Source organism: Colobus angolensis, unplaced genomic scaffold (assembly GCF_000951035.1).
Source record: "Colobus angolensis palliatus isolate OR3802 unplaced genomic scaffold, Cang.pa_1.0 Scaffold149, whole genome shotgun sequence".
NCBI lineage: Eukaryota > Metazoa > Chordata > Mammalia > Primates > Cercopithecidae > Colobus > Colobus angolensis.
This window is the reverse complement of record NW_012114588.1, coordinates 2,798,034-2,816,048: the sequence shown is the minus strand read 5'-3', so window position 1 is coordinate 2,816,048 and position 18,015 is coordinate 2,798,034. Positions and strand designations below refer to the sequence as shown.

At 52.9% G+C, this 18,015-nt stretch overlaps 1 protein-coding gene across 1 annotated transcript in view; it reads right to left on the bottom strand.

Annotated features, from left to right (window-relative positions):
- Positions 1 to 17,895, bottom strand: part of PTCHD2 (patched domain containing 2) — a 59,652-nt gene extending 41,757 nt beyond the window's left edge. The window contains exon 1 of the mRNA XM_011935812.1: positions 17,678 to 17,895. The gene's annotated coding sequence lies outside the window, so the exon portion shown is untranslated. The remainder of the gene's footprint in view (positions 1 to 17,677) is intronic.
- Between the last annotated feature and the right edge of the window lie 120 nt (positions 17,896 to 18,015).

The window sequence follows — 18,015 nt, the reverse complement described above, 5'->3', positions numbered from 1 at the left end:
GCTTCCTCCTGGCTCTCTTTAGACACTCATCCTTGGGATCAGCCACAGTGCTAACAGAACATCCAAACTAGCCCCTGCAGAGAGAGCACTCATAGGACTTCCTGCTGACAACCAAGTTGACAGCCAGCATCAACCACCATGTGATGTGAGCATGTGAGCGACGTTGCTGCAGACAATTCCAGCCCCTGGTCATTGAGTAACCTCTAACCTTCAAGTCTTTCCAGCCGAGGCCCAGATACCACAGAGTAGAGCTCAGCCATTCTCTCCTGTCCTGACCTGCAGAATGCACGATAGTTGTTATACGTCTCTGCACTCTGGGATATTTTGTTACATAGCAATAGCAACTGGAACAATGGCAGTGAAGCCTTGTTCTGTATGTGCAGCTCCATGCCCTACAGACAGCATTTGCTGGATTTAAGTGACCAGAAAATTGGGCCCAGCCACTTCACCTCCCAGTGAGAGTCCCACAGGCAGGTAGATGTGAGCTTTAAGGGAGCAGGGACTTACTTGGCTGTCATATTCCCTGCTGGCTTCTCGTGGCCTAAAACACCTTGGGGAGGGGGGCAGTCAGATGTTTGTGGAGAGAAAGAAGGAAAAGGAGTGTCCGATGAACTTGGGTTAGGTATTCAATAGAACTTTCCCCTGAACAAATGAATTAACAGCATTCATAGCGACCTGGATGAGATTGCAGACAATTATTCTAAGTGAAATAACTCAGAAATAGAAAACCAAGCATCGTATGTTCTCAATGATATGTGGGAGCTAAGCTATGAGGACGCAAATGCATAAGAATGATACAATGGATTTTGGGGACTTGGGAAGGGTTGGGGGGGCAAGGGATAAAAGACTATAAATAGGGTACAGTGTATACTGCTTCAGTGATGGGTGCACCAAAATCTCACAAATCACCACTAAAGAACTTATGTAACCAAGTACCACCTGTACCCTAATAACCTATGGAAACATTTTTTAAAAAATTAATTTTTTTTCAAAAAGAACTTTCCCCTGACAGAAAGCGCAGTCAGACCCCAAGCCACATAAGCATAGCCAGGGGATATAGCTTCCTCCAGGTTGGGAAGGATCTGGAAGAGTGTGAAATGGACAAGGCAGGAAGTGGATTTGATGAATTCTTGGTCTACCACGCACCCTCCCCACCCCATACCTGCCTTCTCAGTCCGCTCCAAAATGAAAAGTGCCACAAGGGAATCACACAAGACTGGTGGTCAACTCACGTGTCGCCAGGCCTGGCCCAGCCACCAGCTTTCTGGGTGGCCCTGGGTATGTCCCACCCCTCTTGGGGCCCTGTCTCCCCGCTCTCAAAGCGGGATGGCAAAAGCCCAGGTCCTTCCAGCTGTGCCACCCCTGGAGTCTCCAAGAAACCCCAGACAGCTAGGCCATCCCACCTCCCAGTTTGCAGCCCGAGTAGGGCAGGAGCCATCTGAGAGTCCCTCGCACCAAACTGAGGCCGGGCTGGTAGTGGTGGAACACCAATGCCTCAGCCAGCACCTCCCTCTGCAGGCCCCTCCACAGCCGGTAGGATGGGCAGCAAACTGTAAATTTGTTTTCCTTTCTCAAATGATGGGAATTGATTAGCTTAGCAAGGAGCTCCAGCTGCTCCATGGAAAGGAACTAAGGTGATTCCTGCGGTAGCCGTCATTGATTCAAAGCCTGGAGTAGGACTAGGAGGACTGTGGCCATGGGGTGGAGTGCGGTGGCGTCGAGTGGGGGCTGTGATGAGGCCTTTCTGGGCCCTGGGAATGTTCTCCTTCTCAGTGACCAATGCCCTTTCTCTCTGCCTCTGTCTCTGTCTCTGTCACACACATACAGCCACACTCAGAGGCAGTCAAAATTTAAACTCTGGGCCTCGCTGGGGCCCATGAATCAAGGTAGACACACATCCACGAAACCGATCGTCCTCCTCTTGGGAAAGGCAACTGGGGCAGCTGCTTAAAAGAGAACAACAGGCCCTAGGGAGCCTCGAAAGGAAAGAACTCACCCACTTTCAAGCCCAGGCTTGTGGAAACCCAAAGCCATATCTGCAGTCAAATCCCAGGTTTTTAAGAGAAAAAAAAAAAAAAACCCACATATATATGCATTTAAAAACCCATTAATAGCAGGAACCTGTTAGGGAGGGTTATGGGTGATTTTTATTTTCTCCTTTGTACTTATCTGTTTCTAATTTTTCCGCAATGATCAGGTACATCCTTACTTTTAGAATCAGAAATAAATGTTATTTAAAAATAGAATATGTGTGTATGTGTGGGGAAGGGATTTTGCTAACAGCCTTCAACTCTTTGAGGAATTACTATAACAGGCAGGGGAGGAGGGCTCTGTCCTCTGAGGAGAGAAACCAAGGAGAGTTGGCGTAGGTTGTAGCAGGAGACAGCCCAGTGAGAAAGCAGAAGGACCTTGGACAGGGGGAGTTGGCAAATGCCCTACGGGTGGGTGAGTGTGGAGGTATCATTCAACGTGCAGGAAGTAGATAATGGCCCACTGGACCCAGAAGAGACCTCAGAGTATACCTTGTCTAACGCCTTCATTTTACACATGGGGAAACTGAGACTTACCCAAGGTCAAGTCAAGGAGAAGGGACTGACCCAAGGTCATCCTATCAGTGGCAGGACCAGGACTCCTGGATGAAGTTTTCATTCTACTCCATCCCCAGATTCTGGGGGCAGTTTTTGGCAGCCCCAGGGAACAACCAGACCTGGGGGGAGATGGCTTGTGGGCTCAAAGTGCCAAAATAGGAGAGCTATTTTTGTTTTCGTTTTGTTTTGTTTTTTGAGACAGAGTCTTGCTCTGTCGCCCAGGCTGGAGTGCAGTTGTGCGATCTCGGCTCACTGCAGCCTCCGCCTCCCAGGTTCAAGCGATTCTCCTTTTTCAGCCTCTCGAGTAGCTGGGACTACAGGCATGTGCCACCACGCCTGGCTAATTTTTGTATTTTTTAGTAGAGATGGGGTTTCACCATGTTGGCCAGGCTGGTCTCGAACTCCTGATCTCAAGTGATCTGCCCGCCTCGGCCTCCCAAAGTGTTGAGATTACAGGTGTGAACCACCACGCCCAGCTGGGAGAGCAATTTTTGAAGTTGAAGAGAAAAGCCAATCTTCAAGTCACAGGCCAGATGGACTTCCCCATTTGGACAGAATGGGGCTTTTGTGGGAGGTGGTGTTGCCTCAAAAACACTCCCAGCCCCCTGCCAGGCCTCACTCTTCTCCAGAGCAAGTGGAGTTCCCAGGGATGTGAACCCATGCCAGAATCTCCCTGTGTTCCTGTTTATAACTTCCCTGCTCTGGCAAAGGTTGACAGAACCCTTCCTTCTCCATTCCCCCATCCCAGCCAGACTATTAAAATGTAATCAAAAAATCACATTAGACATGCAGATTTGACTTAAAATACGTATATGTATATACAATTTAACGGCAATTAGGAGCTAATCAGCTTTTTCTTCCTGGCTCAGGGTGTTTTGCCTTCCCTGGTTTAGCTCTGGTCCTTGAACATCTTGAGGTCTTTGATTCTCTTACCCTTGGGTTGAGAGATTTGGGCAGAGGCTCAAAATGAGTTATTTTGAGTTGAACAGCTCCAGAGAAGGGAGGAAAGAAAAGAGAAGGCCTTGGTGCCTCTCAGGCATCATTGTCCTAAGTCCTGATACTCCATCTTCTGAGAATCCCTCGTTCTCTGGATGCCCCGGCTATGTGCCAGTCGTCAGAATCCCAAACCTTTCCCGGAGACCTGGATACTCCACCTAGGCCAGGAAGATGGAGAGGCACTGGAGATGTGGTGGTGAAACTGGGGCAAAATCACACACATGGAGTGAAGTCAAAAGCCCAGCTAGTTCAATAAAGAAACTCTGACACCCATTAAGACCATCATAATAATTACCTCTGCATCTACCATGTGCCCAGTACTCCTTATCCATCCTCTGCCATCCTCACATCAGCCCTGCAAGGACGCTAGGGAAGGCATTATAAGCATCCACTTTTTACAGAAGCAAAATCAAAATCAGAGAGGTTAAGTGACTCCCTGGTGGTCACACAGGTACTAAGGGGCAGAACTGGAGTTTGAACCTCAGGTCTATTGATCCTAAAGGCCAGGCTCTTTGGGCCATACCAGGTAGCCTATGAGCTCTTTAAAAGCTGAGATGTCAGTATTCGTGGAAGAAACCCATTGCCTTTTAGCATTAGCAAGCTTGCACCATCCCCATAAGACTGGAAATCACTTGGGGTCTAGTAATTCTGCTTTCAGTAGGCGGCAACTCAGGGCATGATGTAAAGGAAGTCTCCCACCAACCTCAGAAGCTTGGCCTTCCCTTCAATGGGTCATGGGTGTGATGGTTAATTCTATGTATCAACCTGACTGGGCTCTGGGGTGCCCAGATATTTGGCCAAACATGATTGTGTGTGTGTGTGTGTGTGTATGTGTGTGTGTGTGTGTGTGACAGAGAGAGAGAGAGAAAGATTGTGTCGGGTGGGGGCTCTGTGGCCAGCCTGTCCAAGCCCCCCATTTCTCAGAGAAGGTCCGGCTGCACAGATGGAGTGGATGAAGGATGACTGGCCTCCCGGGGCTGACAGCTGGTGAGGAAACTGTGGGCGCTGACTTGTAAACCCAACGGCTCAGTATTTATCAGGCAAACAAGCTTTGCCTGGGTCAATATATTACCGAGGAAACATCCAAGCCAGCATCAGAGGGATCCAACATTCATGGCACAACAGCCACTATTACTTTCCCTGTTCTGTGTCCCCTCTCTAGTGAGCTCAGTGGGACAGAACTGGACCCCCTAACACCAAGAGGGAAATCTGTAAAATGGGGGTGGCGATACTGCTCCCCTGCTGAACCAGGGCAGCTAGTATGATTATTAACTTCTTAGCCAGCCAGAGCCCAGGTCTGGCCCCTGCCGCAGGCAGGTCCACAAGTCAACTGGGGCGGACTCCTTTATTCTCTGCCCCAAAGATCCTTGGACTTTAATGTGAGAGTCACTAGGCATACTTGTTAAAGTGCAAATTCTAGGGTGACACCAGGTCAGATTCTGAGGAGGTGGGGCCCAGGAATCTGGGTTTGGTTTTGTGTGTTTTGAGATGGGGTCTCACTCTGTCACCCAGGCTGGAGTGCAGTGACACTATCACGGTTCACTGCAGCCTCGACCTCCCAGACCCAAGTGGTCCTCCCACCTCAGCCTCCCACGTAGCTGACACTACAGGGGCATGCCACCGCACCTGGCTGTTTTTGTTTTCTGTTGTTAATTTTTTGTAAAGATGGGATTTTGCTAGGTTGCCCAGGCTGATCTCAAACTCAAGCGATCTTTCTGTCCCTCTCTCCCAAAGTGTTGGAATTACAGTAGGTGTCAGTCACCGTGCCCAACCTGGAGTCTGCATTTAAACCACCTCCCCAGGTGACTCTGATACAGGGGTCCAGACGCATTCTTGGAAAACCCTTGCTACCCTGGTCATCCTCCCCTGTTCCCAGTGGCTCCCTCCAGTAACGGATTCAGCCTTTGGCCTCCCCGCACCCTCCACTGTGACTCACATGTGTCCCTGGAGGTTCAGGGAATGGACTCAGGCTGTCGTGTCTCCAGCCGAGGCTCACTCCTCAGGCTGTCTTTCCCTCTAGCCATGGGGAGGGAAGAAATGATAGCATTTGGGCTGGCCAGACGGGGGGATACAAACAGCACACCCAGATCTGCCAAACGGCTCTTCTTGGTAACGCCAGACAGTAAAACGAAATACAAGTCCAAGGGCTTATTGTCTGCCAGGCCCCTTACAAGGGGACTGGGTGGGGAGTTTATCATCCACTGAGCACTACTGTGTGTCTGGCACATGGGAGCTGTTTTATTTATTTATATCACGTCTGATCCAACCCCTGCCCTACAAGCCTGCTTGTAGAGCTGGGCTGGATTGGAGCCTCTGGAGGCAATGTCAGAGGAGGCTAAAATGCCATCCTTTTAGCCACCGTGCCCTGAGGCCAAAAGGAATTCCACCAACTAACCCTCTCGGGCCACCTCCTGCTCCTGCCTGCACAACTCAGGCCTCACCTCCAAGACCCATCAGCGCTGGATCCTGGAGCCCACAAAGCAGCCTTGGCATCACTGAGGAAAAGACAATGAAAGCTTAATAAAACCAGCAATACGGCTAGGCACGGTGGCTCACGCCTGTAATCCCAGCACTTTGTGGGGCCAAGGCGGGCAGATCACCTGAGGTCAGGAGTTCGAGATCAGCCTGGCCAACATGGTAAAACCCCGTGTCTACTAAAAATACAAAAAATTAGCCAGGCGTGGTGGCAGGCGCCTGTAATCCCAGCTACTTGGAAGGCTGAGGCAGGAGAATTGCTTGAACCTGGGAGGTAGAGGTTGTAGCGAGCCAAGATTGCGCCATTGCACTCCAGCTTGGGCAACAAGAGCGAAACTCTTGTCTCAAAAAAGAAGCGAAAACAGGCCGGGCGCAGTGGCTCATGTCTGTAATCCCAGCACTTTGGGAGACCGAGGCGGGTGGATCACGAGGTCAAGAGATCGAGACTGTCCTGGCTAACACGGTGAAACCCTGTCTCTACTAAAAGTACAAAAAAAAAAAAAAGAAGAAGAAGAAGAAGAAAAGAAAAAATAGCCGGGCGTGGTGGCGGGGGCCTGTAGTCCCAACTACTGAGGAGGCTGAGGCAGGAGAATGGCATGAACCTGGGAGGTGGAGCTTGCAGCCAAGATCGCACCACTGCACTCCAGCCCGGGCAACAGAGTGAGACTCCGTCTCAAAAAAAGACAAAAAAAAAAAGAAAAACAAACAAACAAAAACCCCAGCAACACTTACAGAACCTGTGAAATATGACCAGGTTCCCAGATGCCCCTGGCCTGACGGGTCAGCAGGTTCTTGGAAACCCTCACTGCAGGCCTTGGCCAACCCATCCAGACCACCCCCGCCCCCTACATCTCTCCCACCCTCAGTCCCCAGTCCTGGGTGTGTGAGGCTGGAGACCACAGTTGCCAAGTACAGAGGAACCTCTGGGCCCAGCAGCCAGTCCAGCACCCCAGCCCCTAAACTGCTGGGTTAATAAAAAAGAAAAAGATCCCAACGATATATGACCAATAACTATGGCCATAAAAGCCAAATTGGATTTCTTCCTGGCTGTTGAGCTCAGGGCCCTTTTCATTCTGAGACGTGATTAACAAATATGTAAAATAATTCCCCCAGCATCTCGTCTTGGGATCTTGCTGCAAGTTCAAGCTTGGAGGCAAGGGAGGTGGAGGAAGCAGGGGATCTGTGCCTGGAGCAGCAGAAGTGGCCCCAGGGACTTGGGGTTGGAACCTGCCTGGCCGCTGGCCTGCGGTGTGACCTAGAACAAGCCACTCAACATCTCTGGACAGGTCGTTTAGAGAGTGGGAGGAGACGCTCTCTAAATCCTCTGCCTCTGATTCTTAGTCACCACCCAGTTGGGGGAGGCAGAGCAAGGGGAGCTGGATGCTGGGAGAGGCTTCCCTTCACCTCTCTGCAGAGTAACTGGAGGGGGCAGCATGCAGGGGTCCTGCTGTCTTTGGAGGGGAGCAGGCACAGGAGCCTGGCCAAGTGGCAAGAACAGCTGAATAGCCAATAGCCATGTACTGGGTGCCATCAGCTTTGCTGAGACACAGCAAGGTGGTCACCTGCCAGTTCCTAGCCCTGGGGAAGGCTTGGGAGACTGCAATCCCTCCGGCAGCCCCAGCACACCCAGACCACAATTTGTGGGTCCCGAGATGTTGCAAAACTCTTCTTTGCCCCACAGCACCCAAAGCGAAGCTGGAGGATACATCAGAAGCTAAATGTGCTCAAACCTGCTGAGGGGCCGCCATAAGGTACTCGAGATGGAGCCTCACTGCCTGGGAAGGAAGAGAGAAGCTTAGAGCAAATATCTTTCCCTCTGAGAACTTGGGGCTCCCCCATGCCCTGCTTCCTGGGCCTGTGAAGGGCTGAGGAGACCAGCAGCAGATGAAAGGGGCACAGCAAGGAGATGGTGGAGACTACCCTTGTGTTCCTGAGCCAGAGCCCTTTCTCTACCCATCCTCAATCCTCTCATTGCAGGGGTGGTGGTGGGACTGAATCGTGTGCTGCATCCATGCAGCAACTTCCAGTTTGCAGATCAATTTTACATAGGTTTTCTCCTCCTAGGAATGATTTCCAACTTGCAGACAAGAAAACTGAGGCTAAGGAAGTGAAGGGACTTATTTGAACCTGATTTCTGATGAGCTCAGTGCCCTTCTCACTGTCGTCAATTTTATTTGAGTCTTACATGTTTGAAAATCTCAGGGTCCTAGAATCAGTCCTCCCAACTCCCACTTGGGTGTGTGTGTACACACACACACACACAGCATCTGCCCTCAGCCGTTCTGGTCACAGGTTAGGTACAGCGCTGGCTGGACTGTGGGTTCCCAGGGAAGGGAGGAGGGTGGAGACATGAGGGACTGACCTTCAAGTTCCCCATCACGGGTGCCCAGGTGGAATCTCCCCTTCGGTGCCCACACAGGTCAGTGGCTCCAGGGAAGGCTTCCTGGCTCCCTTCCTGAGTGACAGCTCAGGCATGGATAGTGGGGAGCAGGTGTCCATCCAAGAGATGGGCTCAGTACCCCTCAGCCCCTGGGGCCAGCACAGAGGCCTTTGCTCTGGGGTGGAGGGAGTCTGACACTGGCCTCAGCCTCAGCACCCCTTCCACAATGATGCAGCTGCCTACGGAGACAGGAGTCGGGGGATGGTGCTCAGCCACCGAGGCAGAGGGCTGGGGATGGAGAGCGGCCCCTCAAGCACTGCCCCCCTCCAACTCTGCTGCCTTTCTCATAAAATGCTTGGGAGGCTCAGGGCCCCAGGAACTAAGAACTGCTGCTCCCAGCCCCAAAGGCCAGGAGAGACCCAGCAAAGCTACCTGGGCTAAAAAATCCCAGACTGTTTCCCTCACGCCCCCACCCTGCTCAATGGTGGAGTGTTATCCAAAGTCTAATGGGAACGCCCCTACCCATGCGCCAGTTCTTCCATGATAACGGGGCCCTGTCTCCTATTTGAACTTGGGCAAGCCTTTCCTTCTCCTGGGCCTCAGTTTGCCCTTCTGTCAAATGGGAGGGCTAGACTTGAGCTTTCAGATACCTCCCAGTTCTACCATTTGGAGTCCCTAGAGGGCCAGGACACAGGAGTGTGACACAGGACAGAAGATGGGGTAATTTAGGGCTGGGTAACCAGTTGAGAAGGTCAAAAGCACTGTAGGTTCCCTGGGGTCCTGAAGCAGCAGCTTCCATCTGCTTTCAGCCTCCTGGGTTCCAGTCCATGCCACAGCCAGAAGCCAGAGGAACCCCATGACCAGAGGGTCCTGCCGAATGGGAGAAGGGTGGGGCAGGCAGTGAAAGGGCAAAGCTCAGGGAGTCAGTCTCTCTACCCAACCTGAGCCAAGGGTGTTCTAGGCCCCTCATTACTCCAGGACAGGGGAAACAGCTGGAGGAGGTGAAGCCTGGGAATGCTTTGAGAATAGGTCTGCAGAGGGAGAAATAAGCTACTTAAGCTACTTAGTCTTTTAGGTTGGTGACAGCAGGAATGATGCAAATTGATTCCTATTCAAGTGCTGTCCCAGGCAAGGTGGTGGCAGGGAAGACAGAAGTCTCCTTTTCCAGAAGCAGTCACCTCCAAGTGCACTCGCTGAGCACCAGAGTAACTTCTGAGCAGGAGTAGCAGTGGCAGCCACCCCATTCCCCCAGACCTGGGCTCAGCTGCCTATTCTCCATGTCCCCTCAGGAAGGCAGGACATCCAGGACTCTCTCCAATCCAGAGCCAAAGCTCCCCCTGGCCCTCCCCAGGGTCCTTGGACCCAGGGCACTCTGCTGCCGAGTAGGGCAGCTCCTCAGCTTTTCCTGGGGTGGGGGACATTCTTTCAAGATTGGGGGGATGAGGACAAGAGAAGGACCTTTCCCTTTGTCCATACTTGGGGTCAGGCCCTGCCAAATCAAAGCACTGACTGTCAAAGTCCCTCAGCCCCATCCCCCAATTCATACATTTACCAATTCATTCATTCATTCGCTCTCACTTCATTCACTTGTTGGTGCTTGCTATATAAAATAAGGACTTTCTGTTAAATCATCATAATCTGGCCAGGTGTGGTGGCTCACACCTGCGATCCTAGCATTTTGGGAGGCCAAGGCAGGCAGATGGCGTGAGTCCAGGAGTTCAAGACCAGCCTGGGCAACACAGGGAGACCTTGTCTCTACTAAAAGTAAAAAAGGTATCCGGGGCATGGTCATGTGCACCTGTAGTCCCAATTACTCAGGAGGCTGACGGGGGAAGATTGCTTGAGCCCAGGCATTTGAGGCTGCAGTGAGCTGTGATTGTAGCACTGCACTCCAGCCTGGATAACAGAGAGCCTAGCTTAAAAAATAATCATCATCATAATCTTAACTTAGTGATGTCTTCAACTCCTTTCCTCCTGAAGGCTCCATGAACCTTTTCACCCCAGATCTATTCGCATGTTCATTAACGCCCAAGAATGGCAATTGGCTGACATATCCCTGTTCATTGCAGATTCCTGGCTCTGTTACTCTGGGATCATCTGCTGCAAGTCTCTGGAGCACCAGGTTGGAAAGTCAGAAACCTTTGGAGGGAACCCACAGCAGCTACTAGCCTGTAATGCACACTCTCAGCCAGCCTTTTCCCAGCTTCCCTGGCTAAAGAAGGGAAAGAGGGGTTTTCTCTTCCGGCTGCTGACACTTTCCCAAAGCCTGATTCCTCTCTAATGTCTCCCAGGCCTGGAATGCAGGGAGGAACAAAAACCAGCATCCTGCCCCTGTGAAGTCACAAGATGATGCCTTAAAACCAACAAATACTTTTCAACCTGGGAGTCCCCACACATGATCACGTCCAGAGGGGTGCAAGTCTCAGCTACGTCTATATGGAAGGAAAAGGGGAAACATCTGGATGAAAGCTAGCAATGTCCTGCCACTCTGCCAGATGCTGCCCACATCTGGACATTCAAAAAGTGATCTGTCCGGTGGCTTGGCAGTCAAGAAGCAAATGGTCAGCCCACATCACCCTATCCATCAGAACACAGCCTGAGTCCCTATGTACAATTCCCGAGATTACTGAAGGACTCACAAGGTACTTTGGCTTCAATCATACTCATCCTCAAAGGCCCAAATCAAGAGAATGTAAAGACCAGAGTGTGGGGCTCAGTCCTTGTGCACATGGCAGCTGGGTCCCGTCTCCACTGCTTATTAGTAAGCTGCTTAGTCTCTCTGCACTTCACATTTTTCATCCTTAACATGGAGATAACAGTGCTATCCCCCTTGCTGAGCAGGTATGAGGATGAAATGAGATCATATCTGTAAAGTTCTAAGCCCAGAGCCCGGCAGGTAGTAAACATTCAAAATATGTTGACTGTTATTATCATGATCATTATCATCGGGGTGATTACCCTGCAGAGCTCCCCAGCGAAGAACAGAGAGATTTCCCAGAACAGTGCAAAGGTCAACACAGTTGCAGGGTGTGGGGGGGACACACTTTTCCCAAACCTCCCAGGAACACCAATTTGCCACAACCTTCCCCACCCTGACCCCTGTTGAAACTGCCTTCCCTGGAGACAAGAAGATCACCACATCCTCCTTCACAACAGGAGTGGCTTCCAGCTAGCACTCATACCTCCTCCATTAACAAGGTTTGGCAAAGGACGCATCATCCAGGTGCCAGTGTATGTGTTAGACGCCCCGAGCAGATGGCTGGGCAGAGTGAGCCTTCTCCACTGCACCCTCCTCCTACCGAGACATCAAGTTCATGGACCGTCTAGTTGTACTGGGGGCAACACCTACAGGAAACCTTCCTCCTGACACTGGAGTGACCACTTGACTGGATCATGCCCTCTCAGCCCCGGGGGACACCTGGGTCCCTCTTCTACTGTGGTGGTGGGGGGGGCTGGCTGAGACAGCATTAATCATCTATCACCTCTGTTCCTTTGACCAGAGGTCCTGGGGGGGTGGGAATGGGGACTCTGATGATCTCTACAGTGACAGAGACAGGGACAGAGACCGAGACCTTTCCATTAGGTTGGTGCAAAAGGAATTAGGGGTTTTGCCATTACTTTCAGTGGCAAAAATGACAATTACTTTTGCACCAACCTAACACTTCTACAAGCCCACACCTGGCAACAGTAGGACTACTCAGGTAGATGCTTGTGAGATGGGAGATAATGGAGAAGGCCTTTCCTGGCAGAGGAGGCTTAAGTCCCTGGACACTATCTCCCAGGACGTTCCTCTGTGGTTCCAAGAAGAGACCCTGTAAATGGTGGCTGCGAGAATCTAAATCCAAGCCAATCCTTCCCATTGTCCTTACCATCCCCTTGTTCCCAGGTTAAGCTCACTGTATACACAAACACCATAACCTGCCACCCGACAGCCTTTTCCAAACTGGCAGATTCCCCATCTGGTTCCCTCAGAGGGAGGAACGGATGGAAGGAAGTAAATTGCCAGGATCAAGAGCATGCCGGGAGTTCTGCAGGCAACGAGATCCTCTCCAGCATCTTCTCTCCCCTGAGTTCAGGGAGAAATATACCCAGACCTTACACTTCACTAATGCCCTCAGGGGATGGCCCCAGGATGCTGCACGGGGTTCTTCCTTCCAGGTTTTGGCAGAGACACAGTCTCTGCTGGTACACATGCCAGCAAGCGTGACCAGCCTGGAGGTGTAATATAAATAGCCTGCCGCTGCCCATCAGCTCCTCCACCCCCTTGGCATTAGTTCCAAACCTTCGCCTTCCTCACCCCCAGAGCGAACCAGCCAGCAAGGGCTCTGCTGGGCTCCACCTGCCTCCTCACCAGCAGTGTGACCTTGAGCGGGTGACTTGACCTCTCTAGCCTCAGGCCCTTCCATTGTGAAATGGGATCAGAGCACCTCCCTCCTGAGTGGTTATGGGGATCACATCAGTTAAGGTCCAGGAAGCATTTAGCACATAGCCTGGCATGTGGCTGATGTCAGAGGGGGTGCAGGGGAGAGGACTGGAGAGATGACAGCAAGACGCATTTCACCTCTGTACTGGGAAGGGAGTTGTTGGGTTTACTGGCTGCATCAGTTCGGTCCCCTTCCCTGGCGTGGTTTGGATGCTTCCCACGCACCCAAGGAAACCAGCCCAGTTGCCTGGGAAGATACCTGGCCTGGGATTCTGAGACTCAGGCTCTGCTACCAACATGCTGTGTGATGCTGGGCAACTCACTTGCCCTCTCTGAAGTAACTTCCCCATCTGCAGAGGCTTCTCATATCCTTGACCTCTTACAGAGTTGTCTTTCACACTCCAAGCTTCACAGCCTGAGTCCCATTCCAGACTCTCACGGGGACTCAGCTCCAGCCCAGCCATGGCTCAGAAGTCTTGGGTACCCAGACCAGGCCACTGACTGCTAAACGCAGGTGAGGGTACTGCCCTTCACCTCTGGCCTGTCTGGCAAAGGAATTTACATTCTTTTGAAACCCATCACATAAACAGGTTTCTCGATAAGAAAACATTTATTGAATGACAGTAACCAAAACAATTCAGGGTACTGGGCAAAATGGGGGTTTTTGCTTCATTCAGATCAAAATCTGATCCCAGCTTGGCCTCTTCTTGCTGTGTGACCTTGGGCAAATCTCTTCACTTCTCTGAACTTTGCTTTTCCCATACATTAAATGAGGACGACAATTCATGTGCCATGAAATGGTGGCAAGGCTTAAGTGAGACAGTCCATTAGCACCTGGCACATAGTAGGTATTCAACACATGGCAGCTATGATTGGTTGGTATTTTTATCACCAGCCTCCCATCGTAAGGCGGAGGACCTGAGGCCATCAGCCATGTCTGGTGCCTGTTTCCAAAGAGCTTTGACAACACACAGACACATATTCCTCGCAATCCTCCAGCCTGTGTACCTTCCAGCTGGTGCAGAGTGGAGAGCGGCTGTCTGGTCTCCTGGTCGCCAGGCAGAGAGTGAGCTCACTGGGGGAGGCTCTGCCGCCATCCCTGGACTGGTCCCGCAGCATCCATGCCTCCAGCCTTTGTTGGGCAGCTGCAGCGTGAGCCGCACTGTCTGCCCGTGAAATGCGACTTTTGGAAAACATGTAGATTTGTGAGTTGGTGCATGTTTCTATTTTGGGCCGACACTGCTCTCTTTATTTATTTTCCCCGGGCTTCGATGCTTTGGAATCTAGCTTGGAAGGGTGTTTTGACAGACTTTGACACCTCTCCCAGCTCCTTTGGCAAGACACCATGCTTGGGTAGGGGGAGTGCAGGCAGAGAAGAAGAGGATTTCAAACGACAAACCCTCTTCCTTGGCTAGGACTGATGGACAATCCCACACCCCTGCCTCACTGTCCCAGCCCTCTGTTTCTCCATATTTGGGTGTGGGGAGGAGTACAAGAGGGGTTCAGGTGGGGAAACAATTTCAAAGAGGGGGAAGGGAACCAAAAAGGCTAATCACTGAGCTCCCGATTTGAACAATGCTAACGTCATTATCAACACCTATAGTATTGTTATTGTCAACCATTACTACTACCACCCCTACCATTTGGGGGTGCCTACTTTTATTGCTGGCAGTGAGCTGACTGATGGCCCTTAGGGACACCACCTCCTTGCTCAGCATCTCACTTGGCTCATCTGTGAAGGCTATTTTTGCCATCCCCAGCTCATGGGGCTATGAAAAGAGGCTGCTCGGCAACATGGTGGTCACGGCTGTCTTTCCTCTTGGCATCAGAGCCTGGCCAGCAACCAACTGCCCATGGACAGTCTACTTGATTGGGTCCAAGGACATGAGGCTGATTGCAAAGCCCCTACTCACTGGGTAGGACCTCTAAAGCTGCTCTCAGCTGTTCCCTTCTCTGTGGCCATTTACAACCAGCCCAGTGTCTGCCACTTGGGAGGAAGGACCTTAACTCAGACATTCCATTTGCCTTTGATGACTAGGGGAATAGGGGGTGGGGAGGATGGGGAGATGAGGGAAGTACCTCTATACTAGCAGAGAAAGGGGCTTAAACCATCCAAGGACCTGGGGATCAGGAGATCCAGGTTTAAATCTTCTATTCATTCATTTGTTCATCCACTCATTCATTCACCATACATTACCAGCAGAACCGGTGGCTTATGCAGAGGATATATAGACAGTAGAAGTAATGCCTGTCCCAATGAAGATTGCATTTCAGCAGTATGACCTCAAGAGAATTACTTGACATCTGTGGTCCTATTAAGGAAATCATCTAAACTTCCCTCACTCAGGAAACGGGATGACTTCACTAGTGGTGGGTGCTCTAAGGAAGGGGAAAGGTAGGATAATCTTTGGGGTTAGAATCACAATTTTCAATCCCACCCACACTCAAGAGACTCACTAGAGAATCAATGTTCCAGATTATTAGGGCAAAAAAGTGACCCTACAGGTCACCTCAGCCAGTCCTTTAACAGATGGGAAGCCTGAAGCTCAGAGAAGGGAAGTAGTTTGCCCAAGGGCAAACTGGGAGTCTGTGGTTAAGCTTGGACTAGGATCCAGGTCGCTCACTTCCAGTCCAGTGCTCCTTCCACCACACCATGCTGGGACTGTTCTTCTTTCAACCCAGTTTCTGGAGTTGAAGGACAACAACAGGAGAGGTGTCAAAGGGCAAGCCAGGTCACGGCTACCAGATCTCATGGCTAGCCAAATCTCCAGGGGGGTTCCGGAATGCTTCACGCAAAGTTCTTAGCCCCTTGGAGAGATCACTGGGGCTCTGTGGCATCTGGCCCTGGAAAACTTCCTGGGGAGGGGAACAGAAGCTGCTGAGGCCATGGTGGAGAGCCATCAGATTTCCAAAGAGAGAGAAACGGGGACATGGAACCTGCAGTGAAGAAGGCAAGTCTGAGAGAATGGAGTCAGCTCCCCCTAAGGGTCAGCTGGGCCCACATCCCAGCAAAGACTGGGTCAGACCCAGCCTAAGGAAAGTTGGGGAGAGAAGCGAAGGCAGTGGGGAAGGATGACTGGAAAGACCAAAAAAAGAGGGTGAGTGTGTGTGTGCGTGTGTGTGTGTGTGTGTGAGAGAGAGAGAGACAGAGAGAGAGAGATATATAAACCTGGGGGAGGGAACAGAGCAGGGAAACAGAGGGTACAAACAAAGAATGCAGACCCTGATTGTACATCTGTGTGTCTGGACTAAGGTTAGAGGAAGAGGAGTGAGTATTGGGGTAGAAAAGCCAAGCAAAATGGACCCTGGGCTGAAAATGGAGATTCTGTAAGGCACCTGTCCGGGCTGGGCTTCTGCCCGGAGCTTCCACGGAGCCACAGCCTCCTCCCTCCCTCCAGAAGATCCCCTGGTCCCCTGGGAGGTGTAGTAGGAAGTGGGGAGGGGGTGTTTGCTCTAAATCCCCATGCTTCGCCCATAGGAGCAGGACAGTGTGTGTGTGTGTGTGTGTTCATGCGCGCACTGGGGGTGGGAGCGTGTCTGTGCTTGGGAGCCTGAGTGGCTTTGTGAGTCACTGGGCATCGGTGGGAACACCAGGTGGTGGGCTCTGGAATCTGGGGCTTAGTCAGTGAGTCCGGAGACAGCAGCCTCGAGTGCGGAGCGGGGGCGAAGATGCTGCCCAGGTCCACGAACGTGTGTGCTTGTGAGATCTGTCTGCCCACGTGCGTCTGCGTGGATTGTGTGCGCCTAAAGGTTGTGGGTGGGTGTGTACTTGCGCAAGTGGACTACGAATATGTGTGTGGACTGTTTTCCAGTGGTCTGTAGATATGTGTGTGCGCGTGGATGGGTGTGAGTGTGCGTGTGGACTGTGGGTGTGGGCGGGCTTCTGAGTTTCCAGGGCGGCCGCGAGGCGCTGTCCGCGGTGCTGACCCGGGGCGTGGGCCGACAGAGACCTGCGCCCAGTCTCGCAGTGGGTGGGGGACAGCGGGAAGCTGGCGCCGGCTGTGGAGCAGAGAGGGGCCGAGAAGAGGAAGCCCCCAAGGAGGCGCCTTCCCAGCCCTACTGCCGGCCTCCCCAGGGAGTTGGGAAAAGTTCTTCCGGCGGTGGGGTTGGCTCCCGGGACTCAGCGCCCCTTGCGCTGGGAATCTTCCCTGACCCTCAGCGCCGCCACTGCCCGGCTGCCCACTCCACCTCCACCCTCGTTCGCGTTCTCGGCAGAGCCGGGGACCCTCACGCGTGCTGATTCCATCGCCGGCCCGGCCCGCCCCAAGCCCCCACGCGCCCTCCCCGGCCGGACCTGCAGCCAGCTTAACTGGGAAAACGTCCCTCCGAGAGCACGAGTACGCTAGGTAGGGGTTGAGTGGAGGGGGTCATTAGCCTTACTCTGTCCCTTCCCTCCGCTCTAGCATGGCCGAGAGCCCGATCCAGGGGCGGCTTCAGACTGACGCTCAACTTTTATGGACCCAGATATCTCCCAGCGGGGACGAGCAGGGGCCACAGGTCGGAAGCCTTGCCGTTTCTGGACATCCAACATCCAACTCGCCTTGGCCGACAGAGACTGCTGCAGTCCCGCGGGCAGATGGTGCGGAGCTGGGGCCGGGTCGCGGAGGGCAAGCTTGGGTTCTGTCCACCCCTGACCGTCTTTCCCGGGGGGCTCCGAGGCCCGCATCCCGGGCTGGCTGGAGAGCGGGAGAACTTCATGCGCGGCGCCACGCAGGTCGGGATGCGGACGGCGCGGAGGACTTCCCCCTCCTCCTAGCAATGCATACCCCAGCCCCGAGACCGAGCCCGGATGGCGCCCCGCGGCTGTGCACTCACCTCGGCCGGCCGAATGGGGCTGGGCTGAGCCGCCGGCGCCGGGGGGAGTGCGCGGAGGGTCGGGAGGCGGCGGCCACCCCGCTGCGCAGACTCGTCTCCTCGCGGGAGTCGCAAGGGGAAGCTCTCGGAGCGGCAAGAAGCCGGGGTTCCACGCTCCGCTCTAGGGCAAGCAGACCGCGAGAAGCCGTGCACGAACCCCAGTCACCAGCTCGCAACCCGAGCACTCCGCGCCGCCGTCGCCTTTTATTCGCCGCCCGCCTTTGTTTGGGTCCGGGCTCCTACCATAGGTCGCAGGGGTGTCCGAGCCAGGCTCCGGAGCCGCGCCGCCGCCCAGCCCC